Consider the following 18959-nt stretch of genomic DNA (forward strand, 5'->3'; position numbering starts at 1 on the left):
AGGCTGAGCTTGTTAGCCTTGGTTCACAGCCAGCCTAAGAGAAGAACATCTCTGATTCCAAACCCAGATAGATGGGGCTCGCTTGTCTTGTCAGGCCATTTATCTAGGAGAAGGACACTCCAAAGTAACACCCACAACCCGAGGGCCTGGGTGTCACTCTCCCAACTTGCAGGCTCGAAGGCCATGCCCACATCTTTGACCATCTTCCCTGACTATTCATTAAGTCCTGCAGCAACAGGTAAATGACAGAAATGACAGGTTGAAGATGACACTGGAAGCCGCAGTTCTCATCCTACATGCAGGCTATTCAGGTGTATGGATTGTCCGATGCTGACCACGGAGATAACGATGTAATTTGGCAGCACCCTGAATGACCAAGCAGCCTTCTCTAGAGACCACACTACTTGAAGGCTGCCTCCCTCTGGGAAGTGGAGTTCACTGAGACCTGTGATGTCAATATTCAATCTTGAAAGTTTAAAAAATTTTTTAAATTTTTCACACTTTGAACCATACTGATCAAAATACATCTTTGGCCATCCTCCCTGATTATTCATTAAGCCCTGCAGCAACAGGTAAATGACAGAAATGGCAGGTTGAAGATGACACTGGAAGCCGCAGTTCTCATCCTACATGCAGGCTATTCAGGTGCCCCAGAGGGCCCTAGAAAAGGCAGCTGAACCAAAGCTCATTTTCATTTCCCCAATTGGCTAGCAGTGGTCAACGGGCATCCTCAAATGCGGTTGAACAACAATAAAAAAGAAAAGGTACACAACTGCCTCACAATGAGTAAAGCTCACATGCTGGAACATCAGAACCATACTCAATATAGCAGACAGTGGTTGCCCAGAACAACACTCTGCTCAAGTTGCACATGAACTTTCAAGATTCCACCAACTGAAAACCTACTTGAAGGACAAATTGGGAAGCAGGCTGAGGTTACCAGAAGGAAGCAATTTTGAATATGTGATTACAGACATAATGATAATTAAAAGATTTATAACAAACATGAACATCAAACTGCAAGAGAAAGAGAACGAGGTAACAAGCTGTAAACCCAAACAAAAGTGGGAACAAGATCTAAACATAAAGATAAAGAATGAAACATGGGAAAAGCTATGATCCGGAACTATGAGAAATACAATAAACACGAGGTTACACATGATACAATATAATTGGTTACACAGGCTATGCACCACGCCCAAAAAGTTAAATAAATGGGACCCAACAGTATCAGATAGATGTTTTCGCTATAAGAAGGATAGAAGATGTTAGGTACAAGTTGATGTAGTGATTGCTTATTGTATAAAGCAATGTGTCAGTACTGGCTGCCCAACAGAAACAATCTACTCAATAATCGCGTGACCTTATTACAATATTTTGTTTCTTTGTTGAAATTCAGAGGAGGGAATAATGTGGGTCCCATATTGCAGGGTTCAGAGTTTTCATTATAAATTCCAAAAGTTCTCAAAAAAAAGGAAACGGGAACAACAGTACATGCAATTTGGGCATGTGAGAAAGTGGAAAAGTTTTGGGAAGATCTAAATCAGGTATTAAATAAAATCACAAAAAAGCAACATACCAAAAAATCCAGAGATCTTTCTTCTAAGTAATATAAGAAGTAAAGAACTTGGACTCGATTTGGATGGAGCACAAAAAATATTTATTATGATAGCCTTAGCTGTAGCAAAAAATGTATAATGTCAACCTGGAAATCAGAAGATAAGCTGAAAATACAGCAATGGTACATAGAAATGATAAATGTATTCTATTGGAAAAAATAACATATAATTTAAGAAATAACATCACAGTATTCGAACAAATTTGGGAATCGTACATGGAACACAACAGAGAAGTCCTACCATGGACCTCCACCACCTAAAATGACAGAAGGAGAAGACGAAATGAACTGACCCAGTGTGTAAAAGTAGATGACACAAATTTCTTGTTTATTTTCATTGTGTGATGACATTGTTTAATGGGTTTAATGTATCATATATGTTGAACGTTGAGTGGGTGGGGAGGGGGGGGGTGAAGGAGGGAGGGAAGGGAGGGGGGGAAAAGGGGAGAAAATGACACTGTGTATATTCAAGAGGGAAATGTTTGTGTGTATTTTGGTCAGTATGGTTCATAGTGTGAAAAATTAAAAAAAATTTTTTTAAACTTTCAAGATTGAATATTGACATCACAGGTCTCAGTGAACTCCGCTTCCTAGAGGGAGGCAGCCTTCAAGAAAATGGCACTGGCTGCACCCTGTACAGGTCAGGCAAGTCAAAGACTGAGAGATGTCTTTCTGGCATTGGCTTTATGGTCAGGAACTCCATTGCTTCCAAACTTTTTTTTTAATATGTTACTTAAAAATTTTTAAAACCATACTAACATTGATTATAATAAATTCATTTACCTAAAGTATATGGATAATGACAAACGGTCCCCCCACTCCTCAGCCTCCCTCTCCTTCCCACTAATACCCACCTCCTCCCCCTGATATTTATCCCTCAAATTGTACGTTATCTTTTCAAGAGGGATACAAGATTTCATTTCAGTATGTCATCTTTGCGTTCCTAAAACTAAGTCAGATTTCCAAATAATACCCAAATATTTCTTAAATACAGCCAAAGCTAAACATAAAAATTCAATTTGATACATAGTCAATCTTAATCTTAAAGCAATCGTCTTAATATCTCCTAATAAAAACAACATTGGATCAAATGGAAGTTTAACTTTTAATACTTTTTCCAAAAATAATTTAACTTGTATCCAAAAGGTCTTAACCTTAGAACAAGTCCAAGTCGAATGAAAAAAAGTACCTATCTCTTCCACATCTAAAACATAAATCTGAAGAAATTAAATTAAATCTCTTTAACTTTTGAGAGGTTAAGTATAATTGATGTAAAAAATTATATTGTCCTAATCTATATCTTATATGTATAACCTTAGTCATATTATCTTTACAAAAAATCCTCCAAACATTGTCATCCATCTTCCTATTCAAATCAGTTTCGCATTTTAACCTTGATTTATTAATATTTGGTTTAAACATTTTATTTTGTATTAACTTGTACATTTCAGAAATAAATTTATTTCTCCTTCAGTAAGTAACTCTAAAGCAGATTGTCTAGGTAATTTTAAACTATGCCCTAAGTTTTCAATTAAAAAAGATTTTACTTGATAATAACAAAAAAATATTTTTCCCTCATTCGATTAAAAGATTTAAATTTCCCCGCTTCAAAACAATCTTCAACTTTTAAAATCCCCAGTTGATTCCATAATCTTCAAAATCTGATTATTAACAGTAAAAAGAAAAAGCTTATTTTGATATAAAGGTGTTTTCTATGAAATCTTACATTTTCCACCTATCTCATAATCAATTTTACTTCAATAATTCAAATAAATGCTTCCATATTGGTGAATCGCTAACAATTTTGAATTCTATTTATAAAAAATACTTGCATACATTTCTTATCAATTTTAGCTAACTCTAAACTTGTAAACTTGCCAACGGGTTACTCCAGCTGGGTTATCTCTGGGCACCTCCTGTTTCGAACCAAGCAGCATGCCGCACTCTTTTTTTTGGAATATTTCATTAATGTTTTTAAAGCCAAATGTGCAATCAAACAAAAACAAAGGAAAAATTGAATACAAAGTAAGAATAATGATCCCCCACCCTCCCAAAAAGAAAGTCCCAAAGAGAAAGAGGGAAGAGAAGAACATGAGAAACAAAAAGGAACCTAAAGCATTGATCCGAAATGTCTGGTTTTAATTTATTTAATTTTTGTGGTGTGAGATACAGCTGGTGCAAAAAATAATATTGCATCAGTTTGTATCTTACAGTTATTGTGTTTGTCATACAGTCCTGGCATAAATCAGACCAGCTTGATGACCAATACTTATATTGATGTCTGATTCCCATCTCTGTCGAGACTTGTGTACCTCCTGTTTAGGGGATCCTATTTGAAGTAATAAATATATTGCTGAAGTAAATTTCTTTGTGTTTCCCTTTTGAATCAGTCTCCATATTACTGCACTTTGATAGAGTCATTGTCGGGCACAGTTTATCCCTTAAGTATGCTATGAACTGAAAATAGCAGAATATTGTATTGTTACCAATTCCAAACTTGTTTTTTTAATTGTTGAAATTACATAAGTTGCCCCTGCTCATAGCAATCCTCGATGAACCTGATCCATTTTTGGGACCAGGTATCTAAAACCTTATTATATATTGCTAAGGATACAAGTCTATTCTGAGTCAAGGGTGTTTTTGGAGATTAGACCCCTTCTGGTAATTTATCTTCACTCTTCAGCGTGTATGCCCCAACTCTTCAAGCGGATCCTGCAGAAAAAGTTGTTTTATGCTGATCTGTGCAACCTCATACAGAACATCCCTGCAAACAACAAGGTCATCCTCCTTGGCAACTTCAATGCCAGAGTAGACCAAGATAAGCCTGGAAAGGAGTATTTAACAAACATATTTAACCATATAACCATTTACGGAGAGGAAACAGGCCATGTCGGCCCTTCAAGTCCACACCGGTTCACTAGAACAACTCCACTAGCTCAACCCTCCCATTCTCCGCCCATAACCCTCTAACCCCCCTCACCTCCATGTACACATCCAACTTTCTCTTAAATGACAGAAGGGACTCCGCCGCAATTATCTCATTCGGAAGATCATTCTATTCTGCCACCACTCGCTGAGTAAAAAAGACACCTCTAATATTTCTCCTAAAGTTTTGCCCCCTTAACCTTAACTCATGGTGTAGGTTTTTCCATAAAGAAGAACTAAGACTGGTCCAATGAAAACAAACAGAAGATTCAAGAATTGCTGGCAAAGAGAGATCCACTTACCAGGCACATCTTGCTGAGCTGTCTTGTCCTGATAAGGGGGCAGCTTTCTACCTTTTATGCAGAAATTTTCAGTGAAAATTTTGAGAGATTCAGATTGTGTGGTGGACCAACCTTGCAGAGAGAACTCAGCTTTACGCAGGCAACAGTGTAAAACAAGGCTGCGTCCTTGCGCCGGCTCTCTACACCATCTTCTTCAGCATGAAGAAAGCTCCAAAGGGTCACAGAAGATCTTGATGATGAGGATGGTGTCTACATCCGATACCGCACCAACGTCAGCCTGTTCAACAGTCCCACACCAAGATATTGGAGCAACTCATTCAAGAGCTACTCTTCACCGATGACGCTGCTCTTGTTGCCTATACCGAGACAGCTTTACAGCGTATAGAATCCTGCTTTGCAAAGGCTGCCGAGCTCTTCAGACTGGAAGTCAACTTGAAGAAGACAGAAGTTATCCCTCAGCCCGCACCTCAAGAAGAGTACCACCCTCTCCACATTACCATCAGCAAGAATGAGCTGAAAACAGTCCACCAGTTCATCTACCTGGGGCGCACCATCTCATCAGATGCCAAGATTGATAAAGAGGTTGACAATAGATTAGCAATGGCAAACAGTGGATTCGACAGCCTGGACAAAAGAGTCTGGAACAACAAGCATCTGAAGAAAGGCACAAAGATCAGTGTGTATAGAGCAGTTGTACTGACCACCTTCCTGTACGGCTCTGATGTGTAGGTCACCTACCGTCACCACCTATAACTCCTTGAGCTATCACCAGCACTGTGTCTGCACCTTCCTCAACATCCACTAGAGTGACTTCATCACCAACATTGAAGTCTTCGAACAGGCGGAGGTTACCAGCATCAAGACCATGCTGTTGAAGGTACAGGTATGCTGGGCAGGGCAGATGCAGCTATGCTGGAGAATCATTGCCTGCCCATGATTGTGCAGTATGGCAAACTCTCCATTGGCCACCATGACAGAGGGGCTCCGAAAAAGAGGTATAAGGACTCCCTGAAGAAATCCCTTGGTGTCTGTCACATTGACCATCACCAGTGGTCTGCTCTAGCCTCTGATTGCATGGCCTGGTGACACACCATTCATCAATCTGTCTCATCCTTCAAGAATGCATGCAGGGCTGGCCTTGATGACAAAAGGAGATGGAGGAAGAACCGTGATACAGCAGCACCAAACCTTGAACAGAATTTCATGTCTGTCCTGCATTGGCCTTATCAACAACCAGCGAGCCTGCAACAGCCCCCTTCCTAAATCTTCGTTTGTGAAGCCAAGTCATGCCTGTGTTTGTATGTTTGGCCACTGTGGTCCGGTGAAAGACTGTTTCATCTAGTTATATGTGATTGGTCAGATGATTATAAACTTGAACATCAGATCCTCTCTTCTTTCAACACATCATCCTTGATCTCTGTTAACAGCATCTCCTCCATGATCTCACTCAACCTCAAGGATGTGCAGTCTTTCCCCTGGCCTCTACTTCCAAGAATGTGCAGCCAAATATTGTCCGAATTCCGTATCCAAATCTGCCGAATTTGAATCTTGAGCCAAGATGACCAATGGATCGAACAGGAGTTTGTGCAGCCTCAGAGGCTGTGGGAGCGGTGGAGGTGAATCCATGGACACTCAGTGACTCTAAAGGGACTCTCTTTTGCTTCCCTTTTCTCTTTTACTGTAAAAGGTGCCAGTTGACATTAATGATGATTCTTAGTCTGCCTTAAAGTAAGCATAAAGAAATTTCATGTAAAATTACAAGTTCTCTACTATTACATGACAATTAAAGAATCTTGGAATCTAAGTAGGCCAGGTATCTCCCAAACACTGTGAGAAATCCTTCACTGGAAGGATTATGGTGGTTGAGAAACTGGCTCCCCATCTGTTTTTAACAACTGAGAATAAATATGTAAAAAGATGCCTATCTTCTCGGAAGTAAATGGTTAAAAGCAGAGAGGCATAGTGAGTCAGGGTGTTGGGTTGTGAACGAACAAGAGCTACTATAGAGTAACATATTGTTCTCTTTTGCTTCTTGGCAGTGAATTATTAAGAACTGTGTAACGTGTGAATGAGATGGACATTGATTCAACTGTCATGGTAAGTGTCGAGTCAGCAACTCAGTAAACAAACCGTGTCGTCATCAGGCATTTAGAAGGCCTGAAAAGGGGGAGTGTTTCAGTAGGGACATTGTGACTGGACCCCTTAAAGAGATCAATATTATCGTAGGGGATTCCCCTGCTCATTGCTGCTTACGTTGTCATATCCAGCTATTGTGCTCAATGTATTTGTGCTTTCCCCCCCCCCCCCCCACCTTTTTCTTTTCTCTTGTCTGGGAATGGAGGACATCTGCAGCCTGACTCGCCAGTATGTCTTCCGGCTCCTCACTTTGCAAATACAATGTATTTTTGTTGGTATTTTCACTCTCTGACTGTTCCCGTTCCTGACGAGCACATCACCTCATGGACAGTAACAGTTGCCACCCCTTCACCATCACACTCCTGAACAACAAACTCACTCAGAGACTCCTACTTTCCATATTATTTATTATTGAATATTTACCATCTGTATTTGCACAGTCAGTTTGTTGACATTTATTTGTTTGTGTACATTTCTCCCTTTTGTTTCTGTATCTTTTCTTGAATGAAGCTTTCCCTTCCTGAAGTCATCAATAAGCTCCTTGGTTTTGGTGACATTGAGTGTGAGGTTATTGTTAGATCACCATTCAGCCAAGTTGTCAATCCCCTCATGTTTGCTGACTCATTGCTCAATTTTATATAACCTTTTTTGCACTACCGGTAAATAGAAATTCTGCCTGGCCAGCAGGAAAAAGCATCTCAGGGTTGTATGTGATGTTATGTATGTACTCTGGCAATAAACCTAAACTTTGCTTTCACCCTATCAGGCACATCCTCCCTCCCCCTGTTCTGACGAACAGTCTTTGACATGATTCATTTGATCGGATCCTCTTCACTCAGTTGCACCTTGACCTGCTGAATATTTCCAGCATTTTCTGTAGTTTTCATTTCTCAGCGCTGTTGAAGCTTTCAAGCTCAAAATGAGGAACATTCTCTTTTCCCCACTGAGTTCCTCCAGCAGGTCATGCTTAGCAAGAGAGAGACCTGACTGCTTTCACAACCAAGATAGGACAATGGAGCAGGGCGATGTAAGGAGAGAATAAATCCTGTATAATGTAAATAGTCCAGGGCAACTATCACAAGATTAAAGTCCGGGCTATAAATGATAAGTGAAAACACAGAAATGCTAGAGTAACGTGTCAGGAAGGTGTAACAGCAACTGCACTTTCTGAGAGGAATGAAACAGGCAAGTCTGCCAGCCACCATCATGTCAACCTTCTACAGGAGCTCTATAGAGAGTGTCCTGGCTGGCTGCATCACTGTGCGGTATGGTTGCTGTAGAGCATTATATTGTAGGTCAATCCACTGGACCATAAGAGCTGCAGAGAGGATCATTGGGGTCTCCCTCCCTACCACTAATGTGATCTACCGAGATCATTGTCTGAAGATCACGTGCAAAATTATTGAGGACCCCTTCCATCCCACACATGGCATCTTGCAGCTGTTCCCATCGGGAAAGAGATACAGGAGTATTAGCGCCAGCACCTCCAGGCTGAAAAATAGCTTCGTCCCACAGGCTGTTAAAACGCTGAACAACTGATGAACTGTTCATACAAACCTTTCATGACTCTGCTATTTATTGAACAATATTTATTTATTTGTGTGTGTGTGTGTGTGTGTGTGTGTGTAGATATATACATGTACTGCATTTGATTCATTTGCAAATATATATGGTTTGTCTTGTGTGTCTGCATGTTTTTACACTGAGGACAGGAGAACTCTGTTTTGTCATGTTGTACTTCTGCAATCGGATGATAATAAACTTTAACTTGAACTGGAATTATCATTGACCTGAAAGGTTCACTCTGCTTCTGTTCCCATTCTGTCCCTTGATCGCCTCTTCCTTATGATCCCTCCCTTAAGACCCTACATGCTAACATTTTGTCTCACATGCACTGGGCACCTCTGTACTACAACATCATATGGGTCTCTCCTTTATTCAGACGCTTGCCTGCTTTTTGCTTGTACCTTAAAGAAGGGCTCAGAGCTGAAATGACGGAACTATATCTTTGCCTCATAGGGACACTGCGAGACCTGCTGAATTCCTACAGCATTTCTGTGTTTTTCCTACAATTACAGCATCTGCAGACCTTCGTGTTTCACTCTATAAAGATGAGATAAGGGATCAGTGCAGGAAAGAGGTTTAAAAGGTTAATCTCTTTAACTGGTGGAGCCAGGCTTGTTGGACTGACTGACCCACCCCTGCTAAGAGTAAGACAGGAACTATTTTCCCTTTGTTAGCAGCGTTGGACTACAAAATCTAGTGAGCTGTTTTAATCTTTGTAGATTATTAATTAACTGGGTGGGGTCTTGGTTATGTTTACAAATTCAGTGGTAAAGATACTCTCTGATCTGTCTGAACATTCACTGCTGTTCTTGGATTTCAGAGAGGTTGGGGGGGGGCAACAGCAGGTACGATTCATGTAGCCTCCTCTCAAACCCCACCACACTCTGAAAAAAAATTGCCTTCTTATATTTTAAGGTGAATAATGATGACTTTATTTAAATTTTTAATTTTAAACATATTTCATGGTAACAGGCCCTTCTAGCCCACGAGTCCGTGCTGCCCAAATACATCAATTAACCTACAACCCAGTATTTTTTAGGAGGGCGGGAGGAAACTGAAGCCCCCAGTTGAAACATGTAGAGACAGGGAAAATGTATACTCCTTACAGACAGCAGTGGATTCGAAGCCAGGTTGATGTCACCAATGGCATATCTAGAGAAAATTATGCCTATGGCAACCACTGAAATTGTGCCCCTTTTTAAATTTACTTACTTCAACCCTTCACCCTGCAACCATCGTTCACTTTGAACACAAATCAGATATACTTTATTTAACTAAAATGTTAAGGAAGTCAAGAAGATTAATCGAATGAATCAATTATAAGGATATAGTGAAATAGCATTTAATAAATTACAATAGAAATCATCAGTTTTACAGAATCAATGTGTCAAGTGCAAAGATTAAGGGCTACTGTTTGTAAGTCACCTAGAGTTCCAAATTCTCCACGACTTTGTACAGTTTGGGCATCGGCAGGGGACTTGATCAATGTGTGCCCTTGTCACTGTGATCTGGTCCATCTTTTCCTTTGTGGCATCACTCAGACGTACTGGGACTGACTGGCATCGGAGACTGAATATAAGCCCCTACTTTGCTAGCTCCACTGTAGTTAGCTTAGCAAATGTCCAAGACAAACAGAGCACAAAATGTCTGAACCAAAGAGGACAGCTGCATATAAACATAGAAAGGTGTTTCTTGTTTTATGTGCACCTTATTTCTGATTGGAAATAAAACTGTGATTTGGTTGAGGAGGCAGCCATTACAAAACCCAGCCAATGCTCACTCATCAACACCATTTATGTTTTCTTCACAAGAATACCAAATTCATGTGTGGAATTAGCAAAAGAAAAACCTGTCATCCGCCGTATCCCAGCTGTAATGGTCCAGGTTAGAATGGGAGCTGTTGGCTATTCCATTGCCGTTAAACTATAGAACCATAGAATGTTACAGCACAGAAAACAGGCCATTTGGCCCTTTTAGTCTCTGTCAACCATTATTCAGCTAGTCCCAATAACCTCCTCCCATTCCATAACCCTCCAGATCTCTCTCACCCATGTATCTATCCAATTTATTCTTAAAACTCAAGATCGAGTCCGCACCCATCACGTCAGATGGCAACTCATTCCACACTCCTGTCACTCTTTGAGTGAAGAAGTTCCCCCTAATATTCCCCCTGAATCTTTCCCCTTTCACCCTAAAGCTATGTCCTCTTGTATTTATCTCTCCTAATCTCAGTGGAAAGAGCTTACTCGCATTTACTTCATCTATATCCCTCATAATTTTGTAAACCTCTATCAAATCTCTCTTCATTCTTATTCTCTTGAAGGAATAAAGTCCCAACCTGTTTAATCTTTCCCTGTAACTCAACTCCTGAAGACCCAGCAACATCCTAGTAAATCTTCTCTGCACTCTTTCAATCTTATTGCTATCCTTCCTGTAGCTAGGCAACCAGAACTGCACACAATATTCCAAATTTGGCCTCATCAATGTCTTATATAAGTTCAACATTACAATCCAACTCCTATACTCAATACTTTGATTTATAAAGGCCAAGATGCCAAACGCTTTCTTTACAACCCTGTCCAACTGCGACGCCACCTTCAGGGAACAATGTACCTGTATCCCCAGGTCTCTGCTCCTCCGGACTCCTCAGTGCCCTCCCATTTACAGTGAGGATTGGGCTATTGAACAAGTCACAGCTCTTCTCAATCTGCGAGTTTCATGCAGGATCTGTGGGAAACTGTTCAACAACGCCATCTCCTACCAGATGGCACTAACTTTGACTGCTTCAATTTCCATTTACACCTCTACGCCCAGTCAGTCTTTCCCTACCCCTGTCTCCTTTTCTCCAGATTCCAGCCCGCTTCCATCTCTTATCAGACTTATCCTTTGTTAACCCTCTTCCTTCTCCCCTACCCTCCCATATCCCCACCTACTTTCTATGACCTGTCACCTGCTGGATGTGCTCCTTTCCCTTCCCCTTCCTCCCTCCTCTCCATCTCCACCACCCCTCTCCTCACACCTTTTGATTCAGGCACCTGCCTGTTATTTGCTTATACCTGACAAAGGACCCAGGTCCAAAATGGTGGTTATCCTTTACTTCCTATGGATGCTGTGTGACCTGCTAAGTTTCTCTAGCACGTTTGCATATTTCATTCAACTCCAGTGAATCCAGACTTTCTTGTTTATTGTTCAAGTGTGGCACGGGTTAATACAATGCTATTACAGTAAGCTTTTTCACACCGCCAAGTAGATGTGAGTTAACCCTCCAAATTGGAGGGTCTAATGGCAGGAATCGCGCAGTATTAAAAGAAATATCTGGGCAGGGCTAGTCAATTACACTGGGCTCTCAACTCTGCACAAAGCAGAGTTAACTCACCAATTGCCTTCTGGCAGAGTGAAATTACATCCAGTTCTACCAGTTATGTGAGTGACATTAGTGCCTTCGTGTTTGTTTCATTCTGGCAGGTAAATTTCACAATGTGGCCGACTGCACTCTGACATCCTCGGCAGCCACGCTTTGACAACCCCCCCTGGCAGCCTCCCGCCCCACTGCCTGAGCCTTACTGCCTGAACCCCACAGTCAGAATCACTTCCCAAGCTATCCTAGCATAAACGGAGCCCTCCATTGTTTAAGTCCCTCAAAAGCAGCCACCACCCTCTTTGAATAATAGCTGCTTTACACAGGGGAGTGGTGTGAGGGAGTGGGCGGCGTGAGGGAGCAGACGGTGTGAGGAAGCGGGGCAGGGGGAATGGGCAGCATGAGGGTGAGGGCGACATGAGAGATTGGGGAAGGGGGAGAAGGTGGCATGAGGGGGAGCAGATAGCATGAGGGGGAACGGGCCGGTGTGAGGGGAGTGTGAGGGAAGTGGGGAAAGGGAAGGTACCTGGCGTGAGGAGTTGCTCGGCTGTGTGCACTCCTGGACACCGGTAGCAAGACGGTGGTGGTGTCCCGCTTGCAGGAAGTGGGGGGATAGTCCACTGTGATGGACCCTGAATGCCAACACAAAGGGGTGGCCGCTCTGGCTAGAGCCCAGGCCTCTCATGCCAGAGCCCACCTGACCCTGATGTCCAGCCTTCTGTCCTACTGCTCCAAGCAGCTGACACTGGCTGCTCACTCACTCAATGGCCACTCTGAGTGAGGCGGCCCAGGGCGAACTATTGATCAGTATTTAGAAAACCTTCCATCAAAAAAATGACACAAAAAATCTTTTTTGTTAAGTGTACAGATGTCGTTAACATCTCAACAATAAACATTTGACAAATTAATCGGATTGTGATTTTGTGTTTATGAAGATCATAATATCTAAAGGTCTGATAACTGTGAAATGTCACTGTGCAGTCAGCTGGTGATCAGAGCTCTGTACGTAATACATCACTCGCGACGTCACTGCTGCAGGTGAGACCCCCCCTTAAAATTCAGAGTAGCAGAATTACCTGCAAATAATGGTGCAGTGTGAAATGCTACTGGGTTCAGCCTGCTCTTCAATTTTTCCTGTTCCCTCGGGAGTTGGCAGGGAGAAAAGGGCTAGTGTTCGTGATCCGGGTTTTAATCCAGCACTGTCAGTAAGCAATTTGTACGTTCTCCCCGTGATCTGCATGAGTTTAAGACCATAAGTCCATAAGATATAGGAGCAGAAGTAGGCTATTTGGCCCATCGAGACAGATTTGCCATTCCAACATGAGCTGATCCATTCTCCAACTCAACCCCACTCCCCTGCCTTCTCCCCATAACCTTTGATACCCCAACTATTCAGCTACCTATTAATCTCTGCCTTAAATACACCCAACGATCTGACATCACAGCCGCCTATGGTATCAAATTCCAGAGGTTCACTGCCCTTTGACTGAAGAAATTCCTTTGCATCTGTTTTAAATGGTTACCCTTCAATCTTGAAGTTGTGCCCTCTTGTCCTAGACTCTCCCACTGTGGGTAACAACGTTTCCTGCTGCTCTGGTTTCCTCCTACCTTTAAAAAAATGCACAGGGGTTGAAGGTTAATTGGTATATTTGTGGGGCATGGACTCATGGCCTGTTACCATGCTGTATGCATGTCCATTCCAGAACCAACCTCAGTCATAATGACATGTTATAGCAGTGTAGGTGTACACCCCTGCTCCTATCATAGTTAGCTTACATCATCCCACTCAATATCTGTAGAGCAAAGAGTCAGGTCAGGGGACACACAAACACACCCTTCTTCCCACCAAGTCCACATCAACCATCAAGCATATGTTTCCCTATCCTATAATCACACTTCTTTAATGCTTCCCACATTACATCAACTCAATCCAGTTTCTACAGCGCACCAACACCAGGCACAACCTGATGGTCCATGAACCTACCATCTCACTGGAACATACTGAGGAAACCCACAAAGTCACAGGAAGAATGTGCAAACTTCACATAGAGAGCAGTGGAGGCCGCAATTGAATCAGAGCTGTACGGTGCAGAGATCAACCCCATAACAGAGAGAATGTGCAAACTCCACACACAGCGGCGGAGGCTGCTACTGAACTGGAGCTGTACAGCACAGAGATGAACCCCATCACAGAGAGAATGTGCAAACTCCACACCGACAGGACTGGAAATGCGATTGAACCAGAGTTGTACAGGGCAGAGATGTACTCCATCATAGGGAGAAGGTGCAAGCTCCACACAGCACCAGAATTGTGATTTAACCAGAATTGTACAAGGTAGAGATGAATCCCATCTGTCCACCATGGCAACACTGACCAAATGGATCATTTACACTAGCCCCGTTTGTCTCCTAGCCTCCCCAAACTCTGCAATCCGTGTCCAAGTGCCTCTCCTCCTCCTAACAACTTTAAATGAACTATTTCCCTTTTATATTCTCTGTCCCGAAGCAACGTCTTGACCTAAAATCTCCTTCTCCCCACGGATGCTGTCTGACTTGCTGAGTTCCTCCAGTAGTATGTTTCTGTGATGGCGGTGCCCAGAGCAAAAGGGGTGTGGTCTCCGGGAGAGTAGCGCAGGGCTCCAGAGCAGAATACCTTGGTGCCAAGAAGGAGATATACCCTGCGGGGAAGACACCACAGCAGCGGACCAGTGAGGGGCCTGGAGGCCGAAGGACTCACACCAGGCCGCGAGCTGCTGAAGACTGGTTCATGGGAACCAGGGATTGGGATGGGATCAATAAGGGTTCTGATGGTGACCCATGCTCCCGAAGGCCCTCAGAGCTGACAGATTCCTGATCATATCAGTGGGTTTGGAAAAGGGCTCCGAGGAAGAAGACTAGGATGCCTGGAGTTCGGGTCACTGCTGGAATGGACTGGAGACTGTGTGGCTACAGAAGTTATAGGGGTGGCAACGTTGGAAGTGGTGGGATCCACGCACACTTGATATCCCTGAAGGAACTCTCTTTTGCTTCTCTTTTGGTAAGGTTCGGGTTAACTACACTGGATGCCTTTACAAACAAAAGTAATCAAACATTGTGCATTTATGTACATGATAACAAAAGAATCTTGAACTTTGAACATTGCCACAATGTCATTCTCATTAACCTGCAACTAATATTCTATGAAAATGATCATGGCCAAGGATTTGGTGCCTCTCAATTCAATCTTATCGAAGTGGTCCAACCCAAAATGTTGACCATTCTATTTCATCCACAGAGGCTGCTTGACCACTGAGTTCCTCCAGCAGATGGTTGCCTGTTAATCCAGTTTGACTCATAACAAAGTTGGGTGTGTTTATATTATATTTTGTTGGAAAGATTACATCACAGACATTAAAATGCTGCATCCACCCACAAACATAGGGAACCATTGCATAATAAAAGTTAACCATTTCTCTGCATAAGTTATTGTCACTCCTTTTCTGTCCTGTTTTCTCATTTCTACGACAGCAAATAACAAAGCCAGCTACTGCTGGGGAATTTACGTCGCATAGTTGCTTGTCTTGAGAAAGATTGATGATTATAATGTGGCTCTGATGTCACTGGCAGATCCCAGTCAATGAATTTGGTTTAATTGTTACATCAGCCAATTTGTGCACAACAAGGTCCTTTAAGTGGCATGTCATACAAATGAGCTCATTTGTTTTTTTTAAATGTTATTTTCCATTTGCGTCAAAACATCTACAGCATTTATCTATAAAATTAAAATGATAAAAACTACGACACAAAAATAATACAGTTTTTATTTATTTTCTCCCCCTCATCCACCCCCTCCCTCCCCAAAAAAGTAGGGGAAAAAAGAAAAAAAAAGCCTGTCTAATAACCCTATAACTTTTAATTAATTAATTGCAGTTTATCTTCTTCTTGAATCTGTATATACAGTTTTTATTTTTTAATAAACCTATTTGGTTCATATTAATCAATTTAGGTAAACATTTAGCTAATCTATTAGCTATTAGTTTGGACAAAATTTTATAATCAGTATTCAATAGTGAAATTGGTCTATATCGGGGTGTCAAACTCAAATTCACGGAGGGCCAAAATTAAAAACTTGGACTAAGTCGAGGGCCGAACTAAATATTTATTGAAAATTTTCAACAACATCTGCATGTTTTCTCTTCTTTCAACATATGTAATGTTTTCTTAGTAAAATAAATGTTTAATAATAGTTTTGGATAAACTCTTTCCAGAAGCATTAACAAATGAGAAATAAAATATTCAATAAATAATATTTCTCTATAAAGGATTTGTCAAATGTTGCTAGTGTGCTGTCGAATAGTAAAATCTGAGGGCTATTGAGAATGTGGGAGAATAACATGATTCCTGAAACAATCAAATGGGTAACTGATTGTGGGCATGAACTCTAGCAGGGTTATTTGCCATGCCCTTTTTCCATTGGTACAGATATCCTTTGATTTACACACTTTTCAAGTTTTATGCCTAATGAGCTTGTATCCAGGTGCAGGACCATTTTTAACCAGGAATATATTTATCACTGTGACATGAAACTATTGGAAGATCGTTTTATCCTGAGATTAAAGTTCATAATCCTTACTCAGGCCTGTGTGCGGGAGGGCAGGGTTTGCGGGCGATCAGGTTGGACAACGACAGTGCGGGGGCATCGGCTCTCGCTGCAGGGCGGCATCTCGGCAGATCAGCGGCTCTGTCACCGTGAGTTCCGGGCGCTGGGAAGCGGCCTTGGCTTCCCCTGACACCGGCCAGGCCCTAAAACCAGAGTCCACGGTGAGACCCTGCAACGTAAACAGAGGAGGTGGGGGCGATTAGCAGGCTGACGCCAATGCATTCTGGGATTTGTTGTATTACTGTGCATGCGCTATACTGGCGCGGTGGCCAGCAGGCCACCTCTAATACATTTTTGAAATGATCTTGCGGGCCAAATATAATTATATCGCGGGCCAAATTTGGCCTGCAGGCCAGAGTTTGACATGTGTGCCCTATGCCATCGGAACTCTGTAATTAGTAAGGGATTGCTTAAGGTGGGATGTGAGTGGGAAGGAAAGGGTGAGAATCACTGCTCTAGACCCAATTGTTACTGAAATATTTTGCTTGAGAAAAATTGTCATTGGCCCATTTCCTTTAGCGTTCTGAAACCGTGCACATGACGAGTCAATGAGGGATGATTAAAGCAGTGGTCTTCAAACTTTTTCTTCCCACCCACAGACCACCTTAAGCAATCCCTTACTAATCACAGAGCACCAATGGCACAAGGACGCGAGTGGAAAGAAAAAGGTTGAGAACTGTTGTATTGTGGTAACTCCAAATCTGATTAGGTTAATTGTTAGGCAAGTGGTCAGAGAAGGGCCCCCCCCCCATCCCAAGAAAGGCTTAAATCACAGGAACAAAATAAGCTTCCGTCTCACTGCTCCCAATCTTACACACAGTCCTGATGTGGAATGTGGGGTCGCAGCTCCACGTTCACCCGAGTTCAGGTGCTGTCTGTGTAGAGTTTGTACGCTCTCCCCTTGTCTTGGACCAACAGGTCGGTCGCCTGACGAAGGCACCCGAACCCCCCGTTGAAACGCCGGCGTCCGGGGCGGTAGAGGAATTGGCTGAGAAGAGCGCGTTGCTCCCACCCCCTCCCATGGTTGGAGAGGGATTAAACTGCGATCTCACGGCGCCGGGCTCGTCTCCAACAAAAGGAGCGGGAGGCAGGGTCCGCCGCGCACGGAGCGAGGGGGAAGGCATCGCCAACGAGACGTTCGGTCCGGCGTCGCCGCTGAAGCACAGACCCAGCGAGGATGGTCCCCAACTCCAGCTGCGTCTGTGTGTCCGGGAGCCGGGCGGGCTGAGTGCGGCGCTCTGATCCCCAGGATTCGAGACTCTGAGATTCCTCCACACCTCTGGCGTCTTCATTTTCACCTTCAGTGTGCATGCGCTATACTGGCGCGGCGGCCAGCAGGCCAACTCTAATATATATTTAATATGATCTTGCGGGTGGGGCCAGAGTTTGACATGTGTGGTCTATATGAAGATGGAAGACTTTTTTTTGGAATGATTATTATTAATGAAGTTTTAAACGACTAAGGTAAGTTCCAAAGATCCTCCATTTGATCAAACAACCCCAAAGATATCAGAATTAATAACTCTTTAAATTCTTTATAAGACTCCTGAGAGCAACCATCCTCCCTTGGTAAAGACGTCTATGTATCATATAATACTGTAAATGTAAATGGATTTGTTAATTCTGTCTTCTCTTCTATGCTTAACTGGTAAATAAAAATTTTGGACAAATATTCATGTATTTTATCCCCATCCTTCAAAGATTCCAATTTATAGAATTTCATAAACACATCATTAATACCTTGTGTTTTGTAAGTAAGATGACCCGAAACTTCTTTTACAGCTACTATTGTTCTCGATATTTGTTCAGTCTTCAATTGCCGTGCTAAAACTTTATGAGCTCTATCTTCTAATTTGTAATATTTTTGTTGGGTTTGTCTTATATCCTTCTCTACTCTATATGTTTGTATTGTATTAAGCTTCAATTTCTTTAAATCCAATATTTTCTTTTGTTCATCATTCTCTCGAATTTGCAATTCTTTTTCCATCTTTATTATTTTCCTTTTCCAAAGAATTAACTTCAGACATATATTCTTTTTTAACCTTCGCCATATAAATTATAAATTATAATTTGTCCCAATCTTCAGAGCTTTCAGAGCATCCCATACCACAAACTTATTAGTTATAGAATGTACATTCAGGTCCATAAAAAGTTGAGTTCATTGTTTTGATGGCATTGATTGCATGGGGGATCTTTTGTCAGGCACAAGAATTTCCTTTGCCTCATGGAATTGTGCCAAGGGATGTTTTGTCGACTGAAACAGAAAATGCTGGACAAACTCCACAGGTCAGACTGCATCTGTGAGAAGAGAAACGGCCAATGTTTCAGTTAAAAACCCGTTGTCAGAACTAGGAAGGAGAAAAAAGGGGATTTCACAGAGAAGCTGAAGAGATGAGATTTTATTGTCATCTACAT

General features: G+C 42.2%; 1 long non-coding RNA gene across 4 annotated transcripts in view; it reads left to right on the forward strand.

Annotated features, from left to right (window-relative positions):
* The window catches only part of LOC138735860 (uncharacterized), a 73743-nt gene that overhangs the window by 14163 nt on the left and 40621 nt on the right, over positions 1-18959 (forward strand). For all 4 annotated transcript variants that reach the window (XR_011339972.1, XR_011339971.1, XR_011339973.1 and 1 more), the window contains exons 3-4: positions 2169-2258; positions 6885-6942. This is a non-coding gene — a long non-coding RNA (uncharacterized lncRNA). The remainder of the gene's footprint in view (positions 1-2168; positions 2259-6884; positions 6943-18959) is intronic.

This window comes from Narcine bancroftii, chromosome 6 (genome assembly GCF_036971445.1).
Source record: "Narcine bancroftii isolate sNarBan1 chromosome 6, sNarBan1.hap1, whole genome shotgun sequence".
Lineage (NCBI taxonomy): Eukaryota > Metazoa > Chordata > Chondrichthyes > Torpediniformes > Narcinidae > Narcine > Narcine bancroftii.